Below are 26532 nucleotides of genomic sequence, written 5' to 3'. Positions count from 1 at the left end.
TTGCTCGTCGGACATTTTTGCCCTTCCACATATTTTGCCCTTCACATGGGCTATGCTAAAACAAAATGGGGTTAGAACATATTTCTGGTCCCTCCTAATAAATTGTGAATTCGCTACTCGTATATGCTTTCTCGAGATAAAATTTTCCATATGAGGATAACGCTTCTTACGAATGACATGGAGGGTATGTCTTAAACTTTTAACCCAACATAAGAGATTTACCCTATCGGTATCGACTTTCAAGACATATTAAGAATTTATAATCTTATTTTCCTGTTTATATTCCTGGAAAAATTTGGGCAGAGGTTCCTCTGTCTTTCTTACTATCCCAAAACCTGTACACAGGAAATACCAACCATGCCTCACAGGGCCAACACATATACGTATATACATATCATATCATATCGCATCATAGCCACACGGGGCTAACAATTTCAAATAAAAGTATAAAAATGCCGAGGCTTATCTCACATGCCCAACTCAAACTGCACCTGTTACACTTTCCTGTTTATTTTTCTTTTCAATCTTCAACCTTATGTTTCAATCGTACTTCAAATACCTTACCCAGCATACGTCTTTCCTACCATTGCTTACCGGAGTACTATATAGCTTCCAATATCAGCAGTCACTGTCTTACGTCGATACCGTTCTCCAGCTGCAATCAAGGGTTAGTAAAGAAAGAAACTCATTTCCTACAGCTGGCTCTATCGCACGATCTAAGAATCAAAGAAAGGTAACACCTAAATGTCCTGTAGCCTCCTTTTTATAGATGTGGTACACAACACAACGATAAACAGGACTCTCCTAGACACGGTCTGTAGACACTCCGAGGACGAACTGCTCTGATACCACTTTTGTCACGACCCAACTCCGTAGGCCGCGACTAGTGTCCGTGCTGGACACTCAAACGTACCCAATAACCCAAATTAGCAAACGACAGAATATTTTCAAATATAGAAGTCGCTTAGCGTTAATAATAACCATAAATGAACCGACACCGTACATGGAAGCCGATGAGGCTGTCACAGATCATATCATACCCAAGCATATACAGAACCCACACAAGTATGTCTACAGACCTCTACAGATCATAACAAAAACATAAGATGGGACAGGGCCCCGTCATACCCCTGAATAGCATACATATATATAATAGCGACGGACTATACCAATATATAGGCTCTGGACAAAAGAGCACTCCCATCATAGCAGAATAGATGTCCTAGGTAGGCGGTCAGCAAATCTGTCTTCTGTACCTGCGCGGCATGAAAACGCAGCCCCCGAAGAAAGGGGGTCAGTATGAAATATGTACTGAGTATGTAAAGCACAGAACGTAGTAAACAAAGTCATAATCAGAACAGAAGGTACAGAAAATGGACAGAATATCCAGATTAGCAAAATATTGATCATAAAGCATAAATAGTATTTGTTGAAAACACATGTCGTACCTGGTCCCAATTCGGAACAAGATCATAACCGAAACAGGACTTACAGAGAAGTGAGTGTGACCTCTGAAGTATCAAATGCATATTTTCAAAACATGAGGAGTGTGTTCAGAAACATATACCATATCATGTCCGGCCCCTGCCAAGGGCTCGGCGAAACAGAACGTGGCCACCCCCCGACGCTGGTGCCACCATACATAAGGAACAAAGTAGGGGATAACCCCGTAACATAACATATCAGATGGCCATATCAGATCATATCATATCAAAATGTGTGTACATAGCACAGCATACTCCAAAACCCATGTACATATATACCTGCCCCCTCACATCGAGGCACGGCGAACAATGCAATGGAATACGCTTGACAACATATCCTGGCCCAGGCTCAGTGTGGGAAACATTGAGGCATCCACGAATGGAGTAGTGAGAGACTAAATGCAATAAAAATATCATAGGTTTCCAGAGACTCAATGAGGCATATCGAATGACAAATCAAATCAATAAAGTCGGACGGAATCATAGCAAGTGTATGTCATATGTCATAATGAGTTACGGAAGAATAATCCTCCTGAAATCTTTTTCATATTCCAAAATAGCTTACCAAACTCGAGGGAGTCAGCAAACGATTTTCCTTAGTAGTTGAAAGGATAGTTAAAACATTTTATTTTATATTATTCGAAAATAAGGCAATAGTACAATAAGAGAGCAAAGCGGGAATAGTGGAGCTAAACGTAATACAAAATATCGTACCTTTACGGAGACTCAATATAGTATCCAGAATAAGTATCATTAGTAGTTGGAAAAGTAGTTAAGACATTTTCTTAAAAATTGGTTGAAATCAAGTTACAAATCGTCATAAGGGTAAAATCAGAAATAGTGGGCCCGCCTCGGGACAAACAAGGCGGCGGGCTCAATTTGCGTATTTCAAACTTATGGGGTCACCTGCAGAGGTCTTAGGGATGTTCCATAATTTTCTAGGCAGTTTGGTGAAGTTTGGCATAATTTTTCAATAAAGCATACAAAAGGGGTTCAATTCTATTGAACGAAAATGTGACAATTTCAGACGCGGATTCCGATTAGCAGAATATTCTCCGAGGCGTGAATCCCATCCTAGTACATCTAGGACATGCCAAAAGAAGAATCGAGGTAGCTTTACATACCTTTTACGCACTTTACGCCTTTCCAAGTTCACTTCCCGTTTCGTCCAAAATCTGCAAATGGTCACATTTACCAAATGTTAACCATAAGGCTTTAGGCTTAAATCTAAAGTCAACACTTTTCTACAGAAATTTGGGCAGCATTTCCCCTATACATATAGCATCCCCGAGAATTCCACTCGGCCAAAATAAGCAACAACAACCCAAGAGCAATACTAGGAACAACCATAATAACCACAAAACACAATATGGCACCACTATTCTTCTTTCCGACATAATACGATAACATTCATTCCGACTTCACACTTCCAAACTAAGCTCAACATTTTCATATTCATCACTACTCAAGATCATTAAAATACAATTTAGAAGCATTTCATATCATTTCCACCAAATATTCATACGATATACAAAATATACAACTTTCCACCAAAGTCATAATTCATCCAAAGCTTCTAATCTTTGGCATACATATTCATAACATGTTTCCATCTTCCAAATCTATCAATGATCATCATAATTTGCAACCTAAAAACTTCATTTTTCATAATGTCATAAAATCGTACTAAAACGACATAAGCTTCTACATTCCATTTCAATACAAACTTATATCATTTTATCTCCATATACATTGCAAGCATCACAACAACACAACTAACACATTAAACAAAATTAATTCATTTCCATTCCACCAACTTCATACCACACGGCCAAACACCACATTACTAACCCCAACTAAATTCATTCAACTTTCATTTCCAATGTGAATACCATCATCAACACAATTAGAATATAACATAAAATTTAACTCATATATGTATACCACATATATACACTCACGGCCACCTACTACATTCCATACCCACTTTGAAATCTTCCATTTTTCCATACTTTCTTCTCATTTCTATATACTACAACACAAACAAACCTTCATAACATAAATAAAAGGGATGGATTCTTACCTTATTCTCTAATCTTCTTCACTTGAGTATATGGTCACTTTGATGAAATAAGTGCTCTTTCTTCCCAAACAATTGCACCATGTTGTAGAGGACCCTTAATATAGTAGGAATACCACAAGAAAAATATTTTTGGAGGAAAATTCTTGAGAGGTGGAAGTGAAGAGCAAGGGCCGAATGTGCCCTTGAGTCTTGCTCTTCTTTGTGCTTGTTTTTCTTTTCTTTAATTCATGAATCTTCTATGAGCTAAGGACCAATATATACATTAATTATAGCACATGGAAAATTTATTAAATTCATGGGTTGGGCCATGCACATGGCCGGCCACCCCTTTGGTATTGGGCTTAATTTTTCATCCATTTTTTTGAGCCCAATAACTTATAATTCTCGTTTTGAAATTCCCGAAACTAATTTTCAAAATTCCAATTTTTGCCCTTGGCCTTCCTCCGTGTTTCCACACCAATATTTTTCATGAACAACACACACATACATTAATCCAAATCAGCATATGGCCTCATTCCTTACAAATCATAATTATTCCGAATTTTCCCGAATACGCGAAAATACGGGATATAACATCCTCCCCCACTTTAGAACATTCGTCCTCGAATGTTAGATTAGTCTTATAGGGTCTGTAAGTACTTCGGGGGAGTTTCTTTTTATGGCCAGCACAATTGATACACGTTCATTATTAAATACAACCAAGTAAGGGATTTAGATTACCTGTGGGCATAGGGAACAAGTGAGGACACTTCTTTTTCATTCCGTCCTCCACTTCCAAGGTCATTGCTTCTCCATACTCCAAAATAACTTATAAGGCTCATAGGCGAAATTCCCCATTTTTTTTTCGAAGAATCTGATAAAGTCCGATATATCGCGGACTGAGCTTACCCTTTTTGCCGAATCGCATTACGCCTTTCCCCTTTTCTCGTACATTCTCTCTAGTTAATGTTTTTCGTATATGACAACACTGGCTATTAGGGTTCACCAATCAATCGACATCATCATAAATGGGGGGGCCTACAAATACACATTAGAAATGGAAAGTTCCTATGAAAGGCAGGTAAGTGCTTACGTCGACGATATTACATTCTCCCATCTTATGCTATTTCTTATGTTGTATATTATGCTTCTATGTTGATATTGATCACGCTTTACATACTCAGTACATTCTTCGTACTGACGTCCTTTTATTTGTGGACGCTGCGTCATGCCCGCAGGTGCACAGGGAGACAGATTTGATCCATAGCTTCGTTCTCGGGGACTACATAGCGGAGCTCCATTTCATTTGGAGCAATAGCTTTTGGGTACTTATTCTTTTGTGTACATAATTATGGGCACAGCGGGGTCCTGTCCCGCCTATATGATATGTTATACTCTCCTTAGAGGCTCATAGACATGTGTATATGGTTAGGTATGTCTGGTCTTGTCGGCCTATATTTTATATATCATTTTGTTAGCCTTGTCGGCTTATGTACATTGAAACGGCATACATGCCTATGATGATATAAAAGATGTTGTTGCCCAATGGGACTAGCATGGCGGATAAATGGAAATATATGTTTTATTACGTGGCTCACCTAGATGTAAGTATAAGTGTAAGCCAAGGGGTGCACGGGTGGGCCAGCACCGAGTGCTCATCACGGCCCCCTAGTCGGGTCATGACAAAATTGGTATCAGAGCAGTTCAGTCCTAGGGTGTGTCTACGAGCCGTGTCCAGTGGAGTCTTTGTTATGGGTGTGTTGCGCGCCACACTTATAAACAAGAAGTTGCGGGCATTTTAGGAATAAATGACCTTCTGTCTTCATAAGAATCGTGCAATAGAGCTATGACATAAGAACTTCTTGTTCCTTAATCGTGTGTTGTGTATTTCAGAAATGCCCGTAAAGAGAAAGGCTACAGCGGCCTAAAAGGGCAAGACGGTGACAGAAAAGCAGGCCGAAGTGCACTGCCACCGGTAGTAGAGGAAAGTGAGTCCCAGAGTGCGGCTCAATCCCAGTCCTCCCGTTTAGTACCTATATTAGAGGAGCGTGAGGGAGCCTCAGCCACAGATCCAGCACCTCCGGCTCCTCCACCGGATGCTTCAGGCCAAGATGTAAAAGAGGCTATACATTTGCTTACTTAGTTGGTTGTTGCCCAGACTCAGCGGCAAAGTATAGGGCAGAGTGATAGGGCTGTTAGTGCAAGGGCCCGTGACTTCATTACCCTGAACCATCTAGAATTCTTTGGGTCGAAGCCGGATGAGGACCCTCAGGATTTTATTGATGGTATGTTGAGGACGCTTCAATTGATACATGCTTCGGACACCGAATCGGTGGAGTTAGCATCGTATAGGTTGAGAGATGTCTCGATCCAATGGTACACGGTTTGGATGGCTTCACGGGGAGCCAATGCACCTCCCCCGGTATGGTAAGAGTTTGTTTATGCTTTCCTCCGACATTATATGCCTCCAGAGGTTCGCCGAGCTAGGGCCGATAAATTCTTGAATTTGAGGCAAGGTAGCATGAGTGCTTTAGAGTACAGTCTCTGCTTCAATTCCTTGGCTAGGTATGCTTCAGCCATGGTAGAGGATATGGGTGACAGAGTACACCGATTTGTGAAAGGCCTAGGGCCGCATTTGATTGATAGGTGTTTGACTGCGTCCCTTCAGGACAATATGGATATTGTACGCATTCAGGCTCATGCTCAGAACTTAGAAGAAAGTTTACAACAGCAGAGAAGCGAACGTGAGCATGATAGAGGGCATAGCAAGAGGGATAGATTTTTGGGTCCGGTGAGTGAGTTCAGAGGTGGGCACCGACAGATATTGTACGCCTCCATGATTTTTTGGCTAGAGATTCGATAGATCTACTCGCTCCGGGCCGAGTCAGAGTTTTTCGGGATCTTTGTTTAGAGATGATTCGGGTCAGGCAAGACCACCCATACCATGATGTTCCCAGTGTGGGAAGTTGTATTGGGGTCGATGCCGATTGGGTTCAGATGTTTTCTATTCATGTGGTCGACCAGGCCATATTATGCGTGATTGCCCCTCAGTTCATGGTAGAGGTAGGACCCAGCCTTCAGGGTCGGTAGCCAGATCATCAGCGTCTGTACGCCCTATGGGGCTAGGTTCTCATGCGCCAGTCAGCCATGGTAGAGGCAAAGGGAGAGTCCCCAGTTCTAGTGGTCCTTAGCACCGTGTTTATGCTTTGGCTGGACGCCAAGATCTTGAGTCTTCTCCTGACGTGGTCACAGGTATATTATCAGTATTCTCTGATGATGTATATGCTTTGATTGATCCGCGCTCCACATTGTCATACGTTACTCCATATATTGCGGGTCGATTTAGAGTCAAACCGGAGTCGATTAAACCTTTTGAGGTGTCTATACCCGTGGGTGAATCGGTAATAGCTAGCCGAGTATATAGAAATTGTGTAGTTGTAATTTGTGACCGTCGTACTATGGTTGACTTGCAAGAGTTAAAAATAGTAGACTTTTATGTGATTATGGGTATGGATTTGTTGGCTTCTTGCTATGCCAATGTTTATTGTAGAATGAAAATAGTTCGTTTCTAATTTTCGGGAGAACCAGTCTTAGAATGGAAAGGGAATACGGCGTCACCAAAAGGTAGGTTTATTTCCTATCTAAAGGCAAGGAAAATGATCACAAAAGGGTGTATTTATCATCTAGTTCGGGTTCAAGATGTAGAAGCCAAATCACCAACACTTCAGTCAGTTTCTGTGGTGAATGAATTTCCGGATGTGTTCCCGAAAGAGCTTCCAGGCCTTCCTCCCGAGCGGGAGATTGATTTCGCCATTGATGTGTTGCCAGACACTAAGCCTATATCTATCCCTCCCTATAGAATGTCACCCACAGAATTGAAAGAGTTGAAGGAGAAATTGAAAGACTTGCTTGAGAAAGGCTTTATTAGGCCTAGTTCATCCCCGTGGGGAGCACCCGTATTGTTTGTCCGAAAGAAATATGGCTCTTTGAGAATGTGCATTGATTATCGACAGTTGAATAAGGTGACGATTAAGAATAAATAAGCTCTCCCGAGGATTGATGACTTATTTGATCAATTACAATGTGCCAAATGGTTTTCAAAGATAGATTTGAGATCCGGGTATCACCAAGTGAGAGTTAGGGAGAAAGATATCCCTAAGACAGCCTTCAGAACAAGATATGGTCATTTTGAGTTCCGGGTAATGTCATTTGGGCTAACTAATGCGCCGGCAGTATTTATGAATTTGATGAACAATGTGTTCAGTCCCTTCCTAGATCTGTTTGTGATTGTATTCATTGATGATATCTTGGTATATTCTAGATCCGAGGCAGAACATGCGGATCATTTGTGAACTGTCCTTGGAGTTCTTCGAACTTGAGAGTTGTTTACAAAATTCTCCAAGTGCGAGTTTTGGTTGAACTCAGTGACATTTCTGGGACATATTGTTGCAGCCGATGGTATTCGAGTGGATAATCAAAATATTGAGGCCGTGAAGACTTGGCCAAGGCCCACAACTCCTATGGAGGTTCGTAGCATTCTGGGCTTAGCAGGTTATTACAGGAGATTTGTTGAGGGTTTTTCTTCTATTTCTGCACCACTCACAAAGTTGATCCAGAAATTAGCAAAGTTTCAATGGACACATGTTTGTGAACGTAGCTTCCAAGAGTTGAAAGATAGATTGACTTCCGCCCCAGTCTTGACGCTTCCAGAGGGATTGGAAGGACATGTTTTTTATTGCGATGCTTCAGGCATCGGCTAGGCTGTGTATTGATATAATATGGTAAGGTGATTGCGTATGCTTCAAGACAGATACGAAAAACATGAGAAGAATTATCCAACCCATGATCTAGAATTGGCCACAGTGGTTCATGCATTAAAGATATGAAGACATTATTTATATGGTGTCCATGTGGATATTTATACAAATCATAAGAGTCCTCAGTATATCTTCAAGCTGAAAGAGTTGAATTTGCGGGAATGACGATGATTGGATTGTTAAAGGATTATGATGTTGATATCTTGTATCACCCAGGAAAAGTGAATATTGTGGCTGATGCTCTTAGCCGCAGATCGATGGGGAGTTTATGTAATGTACGGCAAGAGAAAAGAGAAATGGTTCGTGAGCTCCAGCAATTAGCTAGCCTAGGGGTTCGAGTAGTGGACTCAGGTAGCAAGGGAACTACTATTCAGAATTCAGCAACCTCGTCGCTAGTAGCGGAAGTGAAAGAGTGACAATACGAAGATCGTATGCTAATGCATTACAGAGATACCCTCTCTCAGAAAGAGGAGTCATCATTTGAGCTTTCAGGAGACGGAGTTCTCCGATTCCGAGGCAGATTATGCGTTCCTGATGTGGCAAGTTTATGCCACCAGATATTGAGAGAAGCTCAATGTTCACGTTATTCTGTTCACCCCGGTGCGACAAAAATGTATCATGATCTTAAGTCTATATATTGGTGGAATGGGATGAAGAAAGATATAGCGGAATTCGTAGCTCAATGTCCCAACTGTCAACAAGTGAAAATCGAGCACCAAAAGACGAGTGGATTGTTGCAAGCAAGCTATAGAAATTCCAACTTGGAAGTGGGAAGTAATTAACATGGACTTCATTACAGGCTTACCCCGTTCTTGATGCAAGTATGATTCTATATGGGTGATTGTGGATAGACTTACGAAGTTAGCTCATTTCTTACCAGTCAGGACAACATATGTGGCAAAAGATTATGCAAGGCTTTATGTTAAAGAGATAGTGCGACTCCATGGTGTTCCAGTATCTATTATCTCTGAGAGAGGGACTCAGTTTACAGCTAATTTTTGGAAGTCATTCCAAGAGGGTCTAGGGACCCAAGTGAGCCTTAGCACGACATTTCATCCGCAGACTGATGGACAGGCTGAACGCACCATTCAGACTCTTGAAGATATGTTACGAGCATGTATGATAGATTTTGGAGGTAATTGGGATGATCACTTGCCACACATTGAATTTGCTTACAATAATAGTTATCACTCTAGCATCCAAATGGCACCGTATGAAGCTTTATATGGGTGAAAGTGTAGATCCCAATTGGGTGGTTTGAAACAGGAGAGGCTAAATTGATAGGGCCAGACTTGGTCCATCAAGCCATAGAGAAAGTCAAGCTCATACAAGATCGGTTATTGGCAGCTCAAAGTCGTCAAAAGTCCTATGCGGATAATCATCGAAGAGACTTAGAATTTCAAGTTAAAGATTGGGTATTCTTGAAAGTGTCGCCAATGAAGGGCGTCATGAGATTTGGCAAGAAGGGGAAGCTTAGTCCCCGGTATATTGGGCCTTATGAGATTGTACGAAAGATAGGAAAAGTGGCCTATGAGTTAGATTTACGTCCAGATTTGGAGTCAGTCCATCCAGTTTTTCATGTCTCGATGCTTCGAAAATGTGTTGGAGATCCTACTAGGATCGTGCCAATAAATGATGTACAAATGACAGAAAAGTTGACTTATGAAGAGGTGCCCATTGCCATACTAGATAGGCAAGTACAGAGGCTTAGAAACAAAGAAGTGGCCTTGGTTAAGGTTTTATGGAGAGGTAGTAAGCGAGAATAAATGACATGGGAAGTAGAAGAAAGTATGCGATCCAGATGCCCGCATTTGCTTCATCCTTTGGAAGAGATCCAAGATGAGACGTGAAGATCATAAGGTACACTTGTTTTCCTTTTATGCTTTTTGGTCGTGTGTGGCCAAATTCTATTGCTATTATGTTATGGCCCTGTGAGGCATTGTTATTGTGGGTTGTTGTGACAGGATGGTAGTGTCATATTATTGGGGAAACTCTGGCGAAATTTGTTGGTGCGCAAGTAAATATACTAGTGAAGATTACGAGCATACGGTACCTCAATGAGTAAGAAATGACATTTAATGACCCAAAGTGAGATTTCAAAGGCATCCGATGTTAGACAAGAAAGTTGTCAAGAGAAGGCAAGGCATACGATAGGTATCAGAGAGGAATTATGAATAACAAGTTAAGCAGGACTTAACGATTTCTTGGAGAAGAGTGACAACGTCCCTTAGATAGGTATTGAGGTGTTGAACAAGTGCTAAGAAGGTTCCACAAGGATTGGAGATCAAACGAGTCGACGAAACGAGCTTCGGAATCACTGGGATAATACGGCCAAACATATTGGCCGTATAAATTATACGGTACGTATGTTTGGGACCATATAATCAGCCTAGAGTAGCCTACCTTTCTTGACCAAACATACAGCCCGTATAAATTTTACAGACCGTATGTTGGTCCGTATATACGGTCGGGGACTGTTTTGTTCATTAAATAAGGGAGTCAAGGTTTATTTTATTTCACTTCTACATCACACCCCTTCTCTCTAAAACATCTCTCTACATTTATTCCACAAGAATTCAAGGATTATTAGTGATCAACAACATAAAACAAGTGAATCAAGTGTAAGGAAACCCATTGGAGATCATTCAAGTCAAGAAATCTCATTGGAGATGAACTAGGGTTTTTGCTCAAGTGGAGTATTATCAACCAAGGCTTGTTCCTACAACATCTAAGGTAAGATTTATGGCATTTATATATTGTTTGAGGTATTTAAGAGTTGAAATACTTGGATTGTAGAAGGGTATAGAAAAGATGGGTCATGAATGTGGAACAGTGCCATTTTGAGTGATAGCTTGAATTGAGTCATGATTCTTGATGTGTTGTGATATAAATATGTTATAAATGATGTTGAGAACATGGGTTAGGCAATGTATGTGAATGAACGTAGTCGTGTGTTATAGCCATGGATATGAGTAATTGAAAGTGAATTGAGAAATGTGGATAATGTAGATGGATAATGACTATTGTTATAGTGTTGTTAATGTATTATTGATGTTTGGGAGTTGATATACGCTAAGGAGGAATGTCATATAAATAAAGGAGATGCTGTCCGATTTTCTCTAGTTTTAGTCATGAATGCTAGCTATCGATTTCTTATGATAGTATGACTTTAATGAATGTAGAAACGCGAGCGTTGAAGGTGAACGTGGAAGTGGTAAATAGTTGAACGTAAAGGTATGTAAGGCTAACCCTTCTTTCATAAGGCATGGTTCTTTGGCCAATTACCTAAATTATCAGCTGAGACTTTAATTACCTAGTTCTTGATCTTTAATTCTATTCCTTGGTCATGACACTATTTTCTAAAGATTTCAAAACATGAATTGATGTCTATGATGCCCCTGGTTTCATACTATGTTTACTTCTGATGCTATTCTCCGTTGATAGTCTTACCTTAAAATACTCGTTCCTTCAAGGTGAGACAAAGCGATCACGATTGTTCCATAATGTAATCGGAGGTCACCGACCTTATGTCACTCCGATGGCTACATGATTTTCTTTGGGCTCTCCTGCATGCTTATATGACATATGTATATGAGATATGAATATGTACATGGGGTGGGGGGAAGGGATACATGGGGAAATGGGAAGGGAAACATGTTTCATTGCCACCTAGTCAGCTGGCTTATCATCCTGGACGCGGGATATATGGGCGAGCCGATGTATTTCGGTGCTATATGGGCGAGCCGACATTGTTCGGTGCTATGCTATGACCTGATATGATATGACATGATATGATATGACATGATATGATATGACACGATATGATATGACATGATCTCATATGATATGATACGATATGATATGATGTGATAAGACATGACATGATATAAGTTCCATTTTCTATGTTTATGAAAAAGAAATGTTTTTCTTTGGGAAAGCCAAGCATGCATGGTATCCGGCCTGAAAGGGTATTCCTATGCACAGATTACTTTCTTGTATCACTATATGTCCTTTGATCCCATGATATTGTTAATCATACCTTATGTTTCTGTTTGTATTATTTTCCATGCCTTACATACTCGGTACACTATTCGTACTGACGTCCCTTCTTGTGGAAACTGCGTTTCATGCCGCGCAGGTCGGCAGGTAGGCGGATTTGATTCCTAGGAGCTCGATCAGCAGTACTTGGTAGCGCTCCAGTTGTTCCGGAGTCTCAGTTCCTTGGTACTAATTTTGTGTATATATTCGGGCACGGCAGTACTCGGCCTTTCCTATGAATATGTGTACTATGTTTAGAGGCTCGTAGACAGATATGTACAGTTAGATGTTTTGTACTTTTGATGGTCCTCGTCGCTGTGTAATGTGCTAGCAAAGTTTGCTAGCCTATGGTTATAATTATGCTACTAATGTTAATGTTAAGCAGAAAAAAAAAGTATGGTGATGTTCATACGGCCCACTTAGTAATAAGAATACGATACGAGATAAGAGGTGCTCGGTACAAGTATCGGGTACCCGTCACGGCCCTAGTTGGGTCGTGACAGATTTTTCCATTATGTGTTGCCGGACACCAAGCCTATCTCTATTACTCTGTACCGAATGGCTCCGGCAGAATTGAAAGAATTAAAGGCACAATTGAAAGATTTGCTTCAGAAGGGGTTTATTAGACCCAGTTCATCACCGTGGGGAGCACTAATCCTATTCGTGAGAAAGAAAGATGGTTCCCTAGGAATATGCATCGATTATAGGCAGTTGAACAAGGTAACGATAAAGAACAAATATCCTCTCCCAAGGATTGATAATTTGTTTGATCAACTACAGGGTGCCAAGTGGTTCTCCAAAATAGACTTGAGGTCAGGTTATCACCAAGTGAGAATTAAAGAAGAAGATATTCCCAAAACAACTTTCAGGACGAGATATGGCCATTACGAATTCCGGGTGATGTCATTTGGGCTAACTAATGCTCCGGCAGTGTTCATGAATTTGATGAATAATGTATTCAGGCCTCTCTTGGATTTATTCGTAATAGTGTTCATTGACGATATTCTGGTATACTCTCGCACAGAATCCGAACATGCAGACCATTTACGTATTGTTCTAGGGATTCTTCGAACCCGAGAATTATATGAAAAATTTTCAAAGTGCAATTTTTGGCTGAATTTTGTGACATTTCTGGGTCATGTTATTTCAGATGATGACATTCGAGTTGATACTAAAAAAATTAAAGCTGTGAAGACTTGGCCAAGGCCTACGACGCCAACAGAAGTCTGTAGTTTTCTGGGATTGGCAGGGTACTATAGAAGGTTCGCAGAGGGATTTTCCTCTATTTTAGCCCTATTGACGAAGCTAACCCAAAAGTCAGGTAAGTTCCAGTGGAACTATGCTTGCGAGCGTAGCTTCCAAGAGTTGAAGTACTTATTAACTTCAACTCTGGTCTTAACACTCCCAGAAGGGCCAGATGGCTATATTGTATATTGTGATGCTTCCGGTGTTAGGTTAGGATGTGTGTTAATGCAACACGGTAGAGTCATTGCTTATGCTTCGAGGAAGCTGCGGAAACATGAATAGAACTACCCAACTTATGATCTCGAGTTGGCTACAGTTATTCATACATTAAAGATATGGATACATTACTTGTATGGTGTACATGTTGACATCTATACAAATCACAAGAGTCTTCAATATATTTTCTAACTGAAGGAGTTGAATCTGCGGCAGAGGCGCTGGTTAGAATTATTGAAAGATTATGATGTGAGCATTTTATACCACTCCAGAAAGGCAAATGTAGTAGCAGATGCGCTTAGCCGCCGATCAATGGGCAGCCTATGTAAAGTTCCTCCGGAAAGGAAAGAATTGATTCATGAGCTCCACCAAGTAGCTAATCTTGGAGTACGTCTAATTTATTCGGGTAATGCTAGAATTGGTATTAAAAATCCCACAGTTTCATCCTTGAATATGGAAGTAAAAGAGCGTTAATGTGAAGATCCTTAGTTGAGCCATTATAGAGACACACTTCATGGAAAAGAGAAGCCTCCATTTGAAACTTCTATGGATGAAATTCTTAGATACCGAGGCAGGCTATGTGTGTCGAATGTTGAAGAATTGCGTCATCGAATTCTAGAAGAAGCTCATTATTCTTTGTATTCTATTCACCCAGGTGAAACGAAGATGTATGATGATCTCAAGTTGATATATCGGTGGGATGGCATGAAGAGAGACATAGCAAAATTTGTAGCTCAATGTCCAAATTGCCAGCAGGTGAAAATCGAACATCAAAAGCCAGGAGGATTATTGCAAGCAATGGAAATCCCTACGTGGAAATGGGAAGTGATCAACATGGATTTTATTGTGGGATTACCTCGTTCCCGAAACAAATATGATTCTATATGGTTGATTGTGGATAGATTGACGAAAGCAGCTAATTTTCTTCCTGTTAGGACCACATACTCGGCACAAGATTATGCAAGGTTGTATCTCAAGGAGATTGTGCGACTCCATGGTATTCCGATATCTATCATCACAGATAGGGGAGCGCAATTTACAGCCAAGTTCTAGAAATCTTCCAAGAAGGTATAGGTACTCAAGTAAACCTCAGCATGGCATTCCATCAGCAAACTGATGGGCAAGCTGAATGTACTATTCAAACCTTGGAAGATATGCTACGGGCATGTGTACTAGATTTCGGTGGTAGTTGGGATGACCACTTACCTCTAATAGAGTTTGCAAACAATAATAGTTACCATTCCAGTATCCAAATGGCTCCGTATGAAGCTTTATATGGAACAAAGTGTAGATCCCCTATTGGATGGTTTGAAATAGGAGAAGTACAGCTAATGGCCCTGAGTTGATTCAGCAAGCAGTAGAAAAAGTCAAGGTGATCCGAGATTGACTATTGACAGCCCAAAGTCGCCAAAAATCTTATGTGGACAACCGCCAGCGAGACTTAGAATTTCAAGTTGATGATTGGGTATTCTTAAAGGTGTCACCAATGAAAGGTGTGATGAGATTTGGCAAGAAAGGAAAGTTAAGTCCTCGATACATTGGATCATATAAGATTATCCGCAAGGTGGGTCAAGTAGCTTATGAATTGGACTTGCCTCCAGAACTTGAATTGTCCATCCAGTTTTCCATGTCTCAATGCTCCGTAAATGTGTTGGAGATACTACGAGAATTTTCCCAATAGATGATGTTCAAGTAACAGAAAAGCTAGCATATGAAGAAGTGCCCATTGCCATATTAGACAGGAAAGTACGAAGACTTCGAAATAAGAAAGTGGCCTCAGTTAAAGTCTTATGGCGAAATAACAACCGAGAAGAAATGACTTGGGAAGCAGAAGAGAGTATGAAATCCAAATACCTGCATTTATTTCAGTCCTCAGAAGAAATCCACGATGAGACACCAAGATTATGAGGTACGAATGTTTTCTTCTATGCATATAGGTCATGTGTGACCAACTTATGTTGTTATTGTGTTGTAGCCCTGTGAGGCAATATTATTATGGGTTGTTGTGACAGGATGGTAGTTCCATATTATAGGGGAAACTATGGCAAAATTTTCACAGAATTCCCGAGTACTTAACATTCGAGGACGAATGCTCCAAAAGGGGGGAAGAATGTTACACCCCGGAAATTTTTCGTTAACGTACAGTGAGTAGACTAACGAAGGGCATGACGTATACGATGTTTTAATAAGAAATAAATGACATTTGATGATTTTAAATGAGATCTCAAAGACATGGGAGATAGGAGACGAAAATTGTTAAAGAAAAGCAAGATATATTTTGTGTACCGGGCAGAATTTATGAGTATCGAATTTATGATGGCTTAATGACATTTTGGAGAAGAATTATAATTTCCCTTAGATCGTTAATAAGGTGTTAAACAAGTGTCAAGAAGGTTCCATAAGGATTGGAGATCAAACGAAGTGACGAGAACAAGATCGGAGAAAAGGTGGGTTCTACGGCCGATTATACGGTCCGTATAATGTTATACGGTCTGTATAATGTACCGCATAATTGTCACAGTGAAGTCCCTCACTGATGGGATTATATGGTCACTTATACGGACCGTATAATGTGTCGTATAATTGTCACAGAATGAGTTGTTGATTGGGGTGATTTTACGGTCTCTTATACGGACCGTGTAAATTTATACGAACTGTATAATGTGCCGTCAAATTGACACAGAAAGGGATGGTTGCTGAAGTAGTTTCACGGTCACTTATACGGACCATATAAGTGTCTGTATAATGACGTCAGGACAGATTTTTTATTTATAAAAAGAGCACCCCAAGTTCATTATTTTCATTCCTTTTTCATTCTCCACAACTCAAGAATTCTCTAGAACCTTCCACACACTCCAAATACAAGAACTAATGAGAAATTGATGATCAACTTCATCAAACCAACAAAACTAAGTGTGAGACACACATTAAAGTTCATCCAAGCCAAGGCATATCAATGGAAGTGAACTAGGGTTTTGGTGCAAGAGAAATATTTCAACTCAAGGATTATTTCTACACTATCTAAGGTAATTTTTAAGGTATTTTCATGGTATTTAAGGTATTGAAAAGTTGAAACACTTGGATTGTAGAAGGAGATAGAAAATGGGCCATGAATGTGGGAATAGTGCCATTTTTGAATAGTAGTTTGGGGTGAATCATGAATATTGATATGATTGTGATTGTAATTACGTTATGAATGATGTTAAGAGAATGAGAGAAACATTAGATAAGAATGAATGTAACGTTTTATTATGATTATGAATATGGGTGACCTTGAGAGGAAATTGTGGGGATTGGATAATGATGAATTTGACTAAAGTCATTGATGATGATATTATGACTGTTATTATTGACGTTTGGGACTTGATAAATGATATGGAGAAAGTAGTATAAATAAAGGAGACGTTGCTAAATTGTCTCTAGCTTAGTTCAAATGCGCTTATGTTATCGATTATCTAATATGAGTGTGAACTTTCTTGAAGGTAGAAACGCGAGCAATGAAGAAGAACGATCAAATGATAGAATAGCTAAAACGAAAGAGATATGTAAGGATAGTCCCTTCTTTCTAAGGAATGAATCTATGGTATAATATTTCCTTCTCCTCCATGAATTTCCTACATCCCGGAAAAACTAAGAGTCTATGCTCATGAATAGTCATATGAGTTAAGAATAAGAGATATTATGAACATGATAATGATGAGTCTAAGTCTGAAGAGTCTAAGGCCCATGATACTATGTTTCTACAAAGCTAATGATTCTTATTATGATCCATTGATGTTGTTCATTGTATACACTCACCTTATATGCTAATTCCTTCAAGGTGAGGTAGAATTCTTATGAATGCTCCATAATGGAATCGGGGGTTCACGACCTTATGTCACCCAGATAGAGTATAATTGTCTTAAGTTTCCAGTCCTGCACTATGATAATAGTATGATGAGAATATGATAAGTCTATGAGATGTACATGATGCTATCACACCGCGCCTATATGGCCGGGCAGACACAGCTAAAGCGGGCAGCGTATACACCATGTCTAGATGGTATGGGCAGACACCACTAGTGGGAGGCATGAGATGCTACCCTGGACGCGGGAGCCTGGACGCAAGCTAATGATTATCACACCGTACCTATATGGTCGGGTAGCTTATACATATATGCATACATGATATGATGATGATTATGAAGTAAGTTAGCATGCATTATTTCAGTTTTAATTGACAGTCAGTTACAGATCGCTCATCACTCGATGTCTCCGTACTTCATTGATATACCATTATTGTTTATGCCTTACATACTCAGTACAATATTCGTACTGCCGTCTGTTTTCTATGGACGCTGTGTTCATGCCCACAGGTAGACAGGGAGACGGTGCAGATCCATAGGAACCATCAGCAGATTTATAGTAGCACTCCATTATTCCGGAGGTGCTATATGGTTTATTCTTTTGTGAACATATATGTATTTTGGGCAAGACGGGGTCTTGTTCCGTCCATATGTCTAGTACTCTGGTAGAGGCTCGTAGATACGCAAGTGTGGGTAGTATAGTCTCACGATATTACTATTGTATTTATATTATTATTTTGATAGCCGAAGGGCTTATGGACATAAAGGTAATTATGTTTCCAAATGAAAAATGGTTTTCCTATGATTATGAGCACATGAATATTAAAGAAGTGTATAATGAGTATGATGAGTAATAGAATGAGTGGTGTTCGGTGGTTAGCCTCGGGTATCCGTCATGGACCATAGCCGGGTCGTGACAATATACCTGGCCCTTCTAAGGCTCAGTGTTATCCATACCCAACTGCAGTGGTGCGCGCGATAGATATCATACCTGGCTGTATAAGCTCAATGTTTTTAATAGTCATACTTGAATATATATATATATATATATATACATATATAGGAGTGGTACGCTCAAATTTGACCTATTAATGGTATAACACGGACGTTGTCAAATATAGTAACCCAACAAGGTTGGGGTCGAATCCCACAGGGAATATGGTGTGAAAAGGTTACTAAAGTCGAAGGATGCTAAGCTTAGGTCTAATGTCTTTATCCGATGATTTTGGTAATACTTGGTTTTTCTATAACTAAGGTTGTGTCCCCGTTAGATAGGGTGTATGGACATGGGTATTGATCTTGATATACTTCTAATGGATCATTATATGTGTCACGACCAAACCCCATGGGCCATGACCACTGCCTGAACTTGACACTCGTATACGGACCTGTTTAATATAGTCAAACTGAAACTAAGGACAATATGGAAACTTGTAAAAGAAACAAACGAAGGGTTCGCAACACCACATATCATAAACTTGTCTCCCGAGGAGTTACGGCTAACCACAACATAACTATAACACAATACGCAAGCCGACAAGGCTGCCATTATACACAAGGATGTCCAAAGAAAAACATATAGACACAGCTGACCATAACCCATATACAACCCACACATGCCTACAGACCTCTAAGAGTACGAAAGTGAAATATGACGGGACAGGGCCCCGCCGTACCCCTGGACATATACATAAGTCTATATCAAAAGATCTGTACAAAAATAGTCTAGGCTCCGGAACAATGGAGCTCTCCAAACAGCTGAGTAGAAGTCCTAAGGTGGAGGATCACAAAATTGAGTATCTGTACCTGCGGGCATGAAACGCAGCCCCCGAAGAAAGGGGGTCAGTACGGAATATGTACTGAGTATATAAAGCATGTAATGCAATAAGGAAAATCACAACTGCATAGATGATTACAGGAGGAAAGTATGATAATAAAAGATACCAATGCACCTGTGCCTTACGATATGAAAATCATGCATTTCTATATCATATACCATATCCGGCCCATTATAGGACTCGGTGAATAAGTCATCATATACCTTCCTCGGCGCCATAATCACATCATCATCATCATATATATATATATATATAATATATATATATATATATATATATATATATATATATATATATATATATATATATATATATATATATATATATACCGTACCCGGCCCTCTAGTGAGGGACTCGGTGAATAATGCAGTGAAACTGTGCATGAAAACATACCTCTAGTGAGGGACTTGGTGAAAGATATATTACGGCATGCATGAGCAGAGTAGTGAGAAACCATATGCAAACTAAATTATCAGCTGAGACTCAATAGAATAATTAGAATGAACTAACAACACTTGAGAATCAAAGACAACAGTCATGTGAAGTACCCCTCGAATGTCACTATGGATTATATCAAAATAGGACTTCTGGAATCGTAGACACGTATCAAAACATAATGAAATGGGTTCTGGAAATCAAAGACAGTAGCCATCCTAGTGTCTCTAAGAATAGGAACTTCTTTGGAGTTGTACACTCGTCGTCTGTTTGTTTATAAAGATAATGCCAAAAAGAAAGAAGGGTTAGCTTTACATACCTTACATCGTCCAAGGAACTCAAGTTAATCACAAACTTTTCACAATTAGTATGCCAAACCTATAATCGTAAGAATATGCACCTCTTCATTTCACAGTTGGTTGACGGTTGTATTGCGAGCTCTTCCGCTGAAATCTTACTCTCTCCCTGGTGCACTTAGTCATAACTCGACTCTTTCTTCTTCTATAGTTACTCCTTTAAGATGTATCGCTCAATTCACCTTACCTCTTAATCTTTAAATAAGATTTTATAACGCCCAGACATCCCTCGTCAATTTATTAGACTTTACAATCCTTGGAGTATTTCATGCCTCTGGTAACCTGTAGACCCTTCGCAGACACTACGAATAAAACAAAATTTCCCAAGGTGTAACATTATTTTACTTCAATAACCTTACATTGCTCTGTTGTTACAGTCAATATTCTGGAATTTTCAGCATCATGTATCACTTCTCTACTTTCACTCTCACTTTACCTTTTAGCTCTTAATCTCGATCTTTATAGTTGGCTATCAAGTAGCACTGGAGTTCCCTCATATTATAACTTTACATAGCTGCTTTGTAATCTGTCTATCATTAACTGGTATAATTCTAAAAGAATTTTTTATTTTTGACATATAAATTCACTGTCTTAACAATCTCGTTCTGGTTGTCTCGCTTAAACCATTTCACAATTTCCCTTAATCCCACTTATAACACTTTAGGCATATTATCCCGTGTCGTTTATTTATCTTTAATTCAAACTCTTCTATTGCCTCTTTAGTCAGATTTTGCTCTTAGTTCTCCTATCACGCATCAGAATATGCGTAAGTGCTCAAATGATCCCAAGAGATATCTTAGCATCGTCTCAGTAGTCTTCATGTTTTACCTTGCCTTCACCTCTCTTATCTTACAATCCGTATTGGGATAAATCTTCGGCTCAGCCATGGCCCTGTCCTATTTTCCCTTAGTATTAATTCTATCTCGGTAATTTGGCTTAAACCATCTGTCACGACCCAACCCCGTGGGCCGCGACTGGTACCCTAACTAGGTACCCGTACATACCTACCTGACCGAAGTTCGTATCATACAGATTTTTTTTTTCAAACAGATGTTACAGAAGTAGGACGATACAGATACGGCACGCGCGCAAACATATATATATATATATATATATATATATATATATACCTGGACATGCAGACATTTACAGATAAGCCGATAAGGCTAACATACAGACGAAACCCGTAACCCACACATCTATCTACAGGCCTCTACAGACATACAGAATCATATGACGGGACAGGGCCCCGCCGTACCCAGAATTTCCATACATACAGGATATGCGGAAAACAGAAGATATATACCAAAAGTGTATGCTCCGGATCAAAGGAGCTCTTCAAACAGCAGAGTCAGAAACCTACGCTGGCGGCGTATCACCTGGTGCGTCTGTACCTGCGGGCATGTCGCGCAGCCCCCGAAGAACGGGGGTCAGTACGAAAAATGTACCGAGTATGTAAAGCAGAAACATAACAGATACAATCATAGTCCGAACCGGAGTCACAGAAATATAACGGACAGAACCATACATCAGACAGACGGGCAGAGTCATGATCCAGACAGACATACAGAATCGTGGTCCATACAGATAAACAAAATCATAGTTCGGACAGACCGACGGAATCATAATCCGGACAGACGAGCAGAATCAGAATCCATACGAACATACAGAATCAGAATCCATACGGACATACAGAATCAGAATCCATACGGACATATAGAATCAGAAGCCATACGGACATACAGACATAGTCGTAATTCAGACGGACAGACAGAATTATGCATGCAGAGTAGTGCAGAGTCATACTGAACCATACAGAATCATACAGAATCATACAGAGGCATGTGCTTATATAGATACTGATGGCACATGCATACAGACATACAGATTCCGTCCCTATCTGGGGGCGCGGTAACAGAACCCGGCCCTCTTAGTACGGGACGCGATCGACAGACAGAATCAGATCATATCAGATGCCATCCTGGCCATCATCCCCATACACAGATCAATATATCATAATCATACAGATATAACAGATCCCGGCCCGCACACCGAGGGACGCGGTGAACAATGCAGAGGAATATGCACGATAACAGAACCTGGCCCGGGACGCAGTGAAGGAATGCATTTAGACAGCCACGAACAGATCCATGAGAAACCACATACATACAGACTCACATACCGACTCAATCAGACTGAAGGGTGCCAAATGGCGAGCCAAAATCAGAGTATCCAGATAGTATGCATAGTACGCGCCTACATTCTACTTGGGAAGGCACGACAGATCGTTATCAAAATCGAACTCTCAGATGTTCAGAAGTCATTTTGTAAGAATTTCATAAAAATAGTTGTATCATATTCAAAATAATGGTTCAATTGTTTTCTGAGAAAATCGGACAAAATGGAAGTATTTAAAGTATTACAGAAGATATCGGGCCTTGTGGGCCCGCCTCGGACCAACCCGAGGCAACATATGTAATTTACCGACAATAGACCTTATGAGGTCATCCGTAATCGTTTGGAAGTGTTCCGACTCCATTTAGGGAAGTTTCATACAAAAATTCATTTTAAAGGCAATTGTAAGAAAATAGCTTCAATTGGATTGAAGGAATTGGAGCGGTTTTCCGTCTCGAATTCCGGGGAACGGAGTCGTACTTAAGGCTCGCGGCCGAGCCTATCACATGCAGAACATGCCTAGGAACAAATGGAAATGCTTCACATACCTCGATAGCGCCTTACGCTCGCTTGGCGTCGACTTCAATTTCGTCCAAAATCTAGAAATGGTCAAGTTTACCATTTGTTAGTTTCAACTTTTCAATAGTCCAAACTTAACACATACTTGCCTACCGAAATTTCGGCAGCATTTCCTCTGTATATATGACATCCCCAAAAGTTAAACACAGCCAAACAATCAACACAACCCAACAACAATATTCATAATAACGACAAGTAGCTCAAAATACATAATAAGGCACAATTTGCCAACTTTCCGTCATAACTTAACATTTTCCGTTCCGACCTTACACTTCCAAACCAAACTTATTATTTTGATGTTCATTACCCATCAAATTCATTACAACACGATTTGGAGGCATATCATACCATTCTCACAAGATATACATAAGATATGCAAACTTACAAACTTTCCATCAAAGCAACAATTTATCCAATTCTCCTAACCTTCAACATACAAGTTCATTATACAATTCCATCTTCCAAATTCATCAACATTACTCATAATTTTCCTCTTAACACTTCCATTTCCATTTTTACATAAGCTATAACAAGGTTGCATAATTTCCTTCAACAACTTAGTAACCATTTTTCCATGACAACAAAGACTATTTTTTTTTCCCATTCATTTCACCATAACACACTTAACATATTAACAAGATTAAATTCATATTCCATCACCACACAACACCACACGGCTACAACCTATGTTTCTCCAACTTCCACAATTCATTCCACTTTCATTTCTAATACAATTTCTACCACACTACAACTAAATTTCAACATGAATTCAAGTCACCATAATCATGCAATATATATGCATATATTCGGCCAACATACATACAACCACAACACACAAAATTTTCATGTTTTTCATTCATTTCAACTTACTACAACATACATACACCTCTCATAACATGTCAAAAGCATAAAATTCTTACCTTTCTTCACTTGGGGTTAAGGTTGCTTTCTTGCCACAATACTTATATCAACTTGTAGAGATCATTACATTTTATTTCTACTCGACGTAAAATGTCGGATGTAACACCATCTTTACATCTTTCCTTAATGCGCCCGAAATATCGTAACCAAATTGTTATTACTGAATCCTTACTCTTCTTATCAAGTACTCACTTGGTCTCATTCTTAGCATACAAATATTCATAGGTTGTATAACTATTCTTGTACAACTTGTATGAAGTATATCCAATCTTAGTTATAGTCTTTCCTTCTCCTGGTTCATTATGCTTTACATAACTCATCCGTACTAAAACTCGCTCGTAGCCTATCTTGTTATACTCCTTTCCCTTCCTTTATTCACCCCTTTGATTTTCTCAAATCCTACTATAAGAGATTTTGTATCCCTTCCCTTTGCTACTTGCGCACAACTCTATTGCCATATCTTAGCCTCTAATCTAGTATAGCATTGCTATCCTTTATAATATCTCTTAAGTTACTCGTTACCATTCTCTTGTCGTACTCTTTCTTTTTATAAGAACCCACTTTTAATGTCAAACAATTGACCTTTAGAAATTATTCTCAACACTGTCTCAAATACCACCCTGGCTTCTATCCATTTATTGCTGGCTTTCAGATCTTACTAACTTGTTTCAGCAAGGGATCTCAATTGAAATTTAAGCATCTATATCAAATATATTTCAGTGTCAATCGTTTCCGTCTGACACCTGCATTTCTCTCACCCGCTTCCCCCCTTCAGGGTGTACTTATCATTACCTATTTATATTCTGCTCTATGTCCCCATTTTCAATCTGAAATTTATCTGACCCTTTTCTAATTCACTTGGTATATTGTACCATATCCATGTCCTTTCTTTATAATTTATAACTTTGATTATCCACGTACGAAACCTTAACAAAATCACGAAGCAACGAGAACCTTTCTATATATAGTATAAAATCTCATCTGATAATCTGTACTCGAGTAATGCAACCAATGTAGTAACTCACCCAAGGCCACATTCCGTTTACTCCAATCAACAATTAATCAGCACTTATAATCGTTCCAAATTCTCAATTAGGTAACACTTATATCCTGATGATAAGTGGCCAAAGTTTTCTTGTAACATTGTCTTTATCTCAACCTATATCATCTGTTTCTTTTAATAAATTTACAATACATCATTTGTTCCTCAAGCCTACAGTCCTTGTCCTTTAAGGATTCCACTGTTTCTAAGGTGGAGTCATATACATGCAGTACTCTTTTACGCCTTATGCTCTTTTATCGTTGTTGTGTACCCAGTACCGACTTCTAACTTATTCAGAATCAAATCAAGTGCATCTTAATGATAGTCTTATCTTATCACCTTATCATCGTACTACGCCTTTAAGTTCGTAGCTATATATTTCCCCCTTTTTTTTATACTCATACTCAATCAATTACGTCTATCTTAAGTGCTTCCTTTAGAATTCCCTTACCATTTCTCCAGTCTATGTCTATCTTTTATTCTGTGCACGAGGAATTTTATGCTACTCCTCTATCCTTCGGAAAACATTACTTCTGCATAACCCCTTTCGACCTCATGATTACCATATCGATATCGACCTCATGATTACTATTACCATCAATTCAACAGTTAACTTATTTCTCGAAGTCAGCTGTGCTCACCACTTAGTCAAATCCTATCATTACTATTGACACGACCTTTCAAGAATATTACGAACTTATATCTCATTCTTTTTTTATTTCTAGGAAAATTTTGGCAGAGTTTCCTCTGTATTTCTTACTATCTCAAAACCTGCACGCAGGAAATACCAACAATGCCTCATAGAGCCAACATATATACATATGTATTATATCGTATCATAGCCGCACAGGGCTCCCCATATCAATAACAGTATGAAAATGACAAACTTACCTCGTTTGTCCAACTCAAATTGTATCTGTTACACTTTCCTATTTATTTTCCCTTTCAATCTTTAACTGCAGGTTGCAATCATACCTGCAACATTCACTCAATATCTGACATGTATTCTGCTTACCGTTACAGATTCCTTCAGCTTTTTCTGGGCGCACCTTATAACTAAACTTATCAACAATATGTATACATTCAATCCATTTTCTTACTATACTTACAATAACTTACCTTGATGATGGCCAGTTTACCACACTGTATATACATATTCTGATAATGTAACCTCAATGAAATATCCTACCTCTGTAACTCCCAGTATCATTTTTTTACCTCCTCTTGTCGACACCATTCTCCTGCTGAAATCAAAGGTCAGTATATAAGGGATATCATTTCCTATCTCTTGGCTCTATCACACGATCTAGAGTAAGAAGGAAAGGTAACATCCTAAATGTCCTGTAGCTTCCTGTTTATAGATGTGGTGCACAACACACCGATAAACAAGACTCTACTAGACACGGTTTGTAGACACTCCGAGGATGAACTGCTCTGATACCACTTTTGTCACGACCCAACCCCATGGGCCATGACCAG

This window comes from Lycium barbarum, chromosome 2 (genome assembly GCF_019175385.1).
Source record: "Lycium barbarum isolate Lr01 chromosome 2, ASM1917538v2, whole genome shotgun sequence".
Lineage (NCBI taxonomy): Eukaryota > Viridiplantae > Streptophyta > Magnoliopsida > Solanales > Solanaceae > Lycium > Lycium barbarum.
This window is presented reverse-complemented; position numbering follows the sequence as displayed.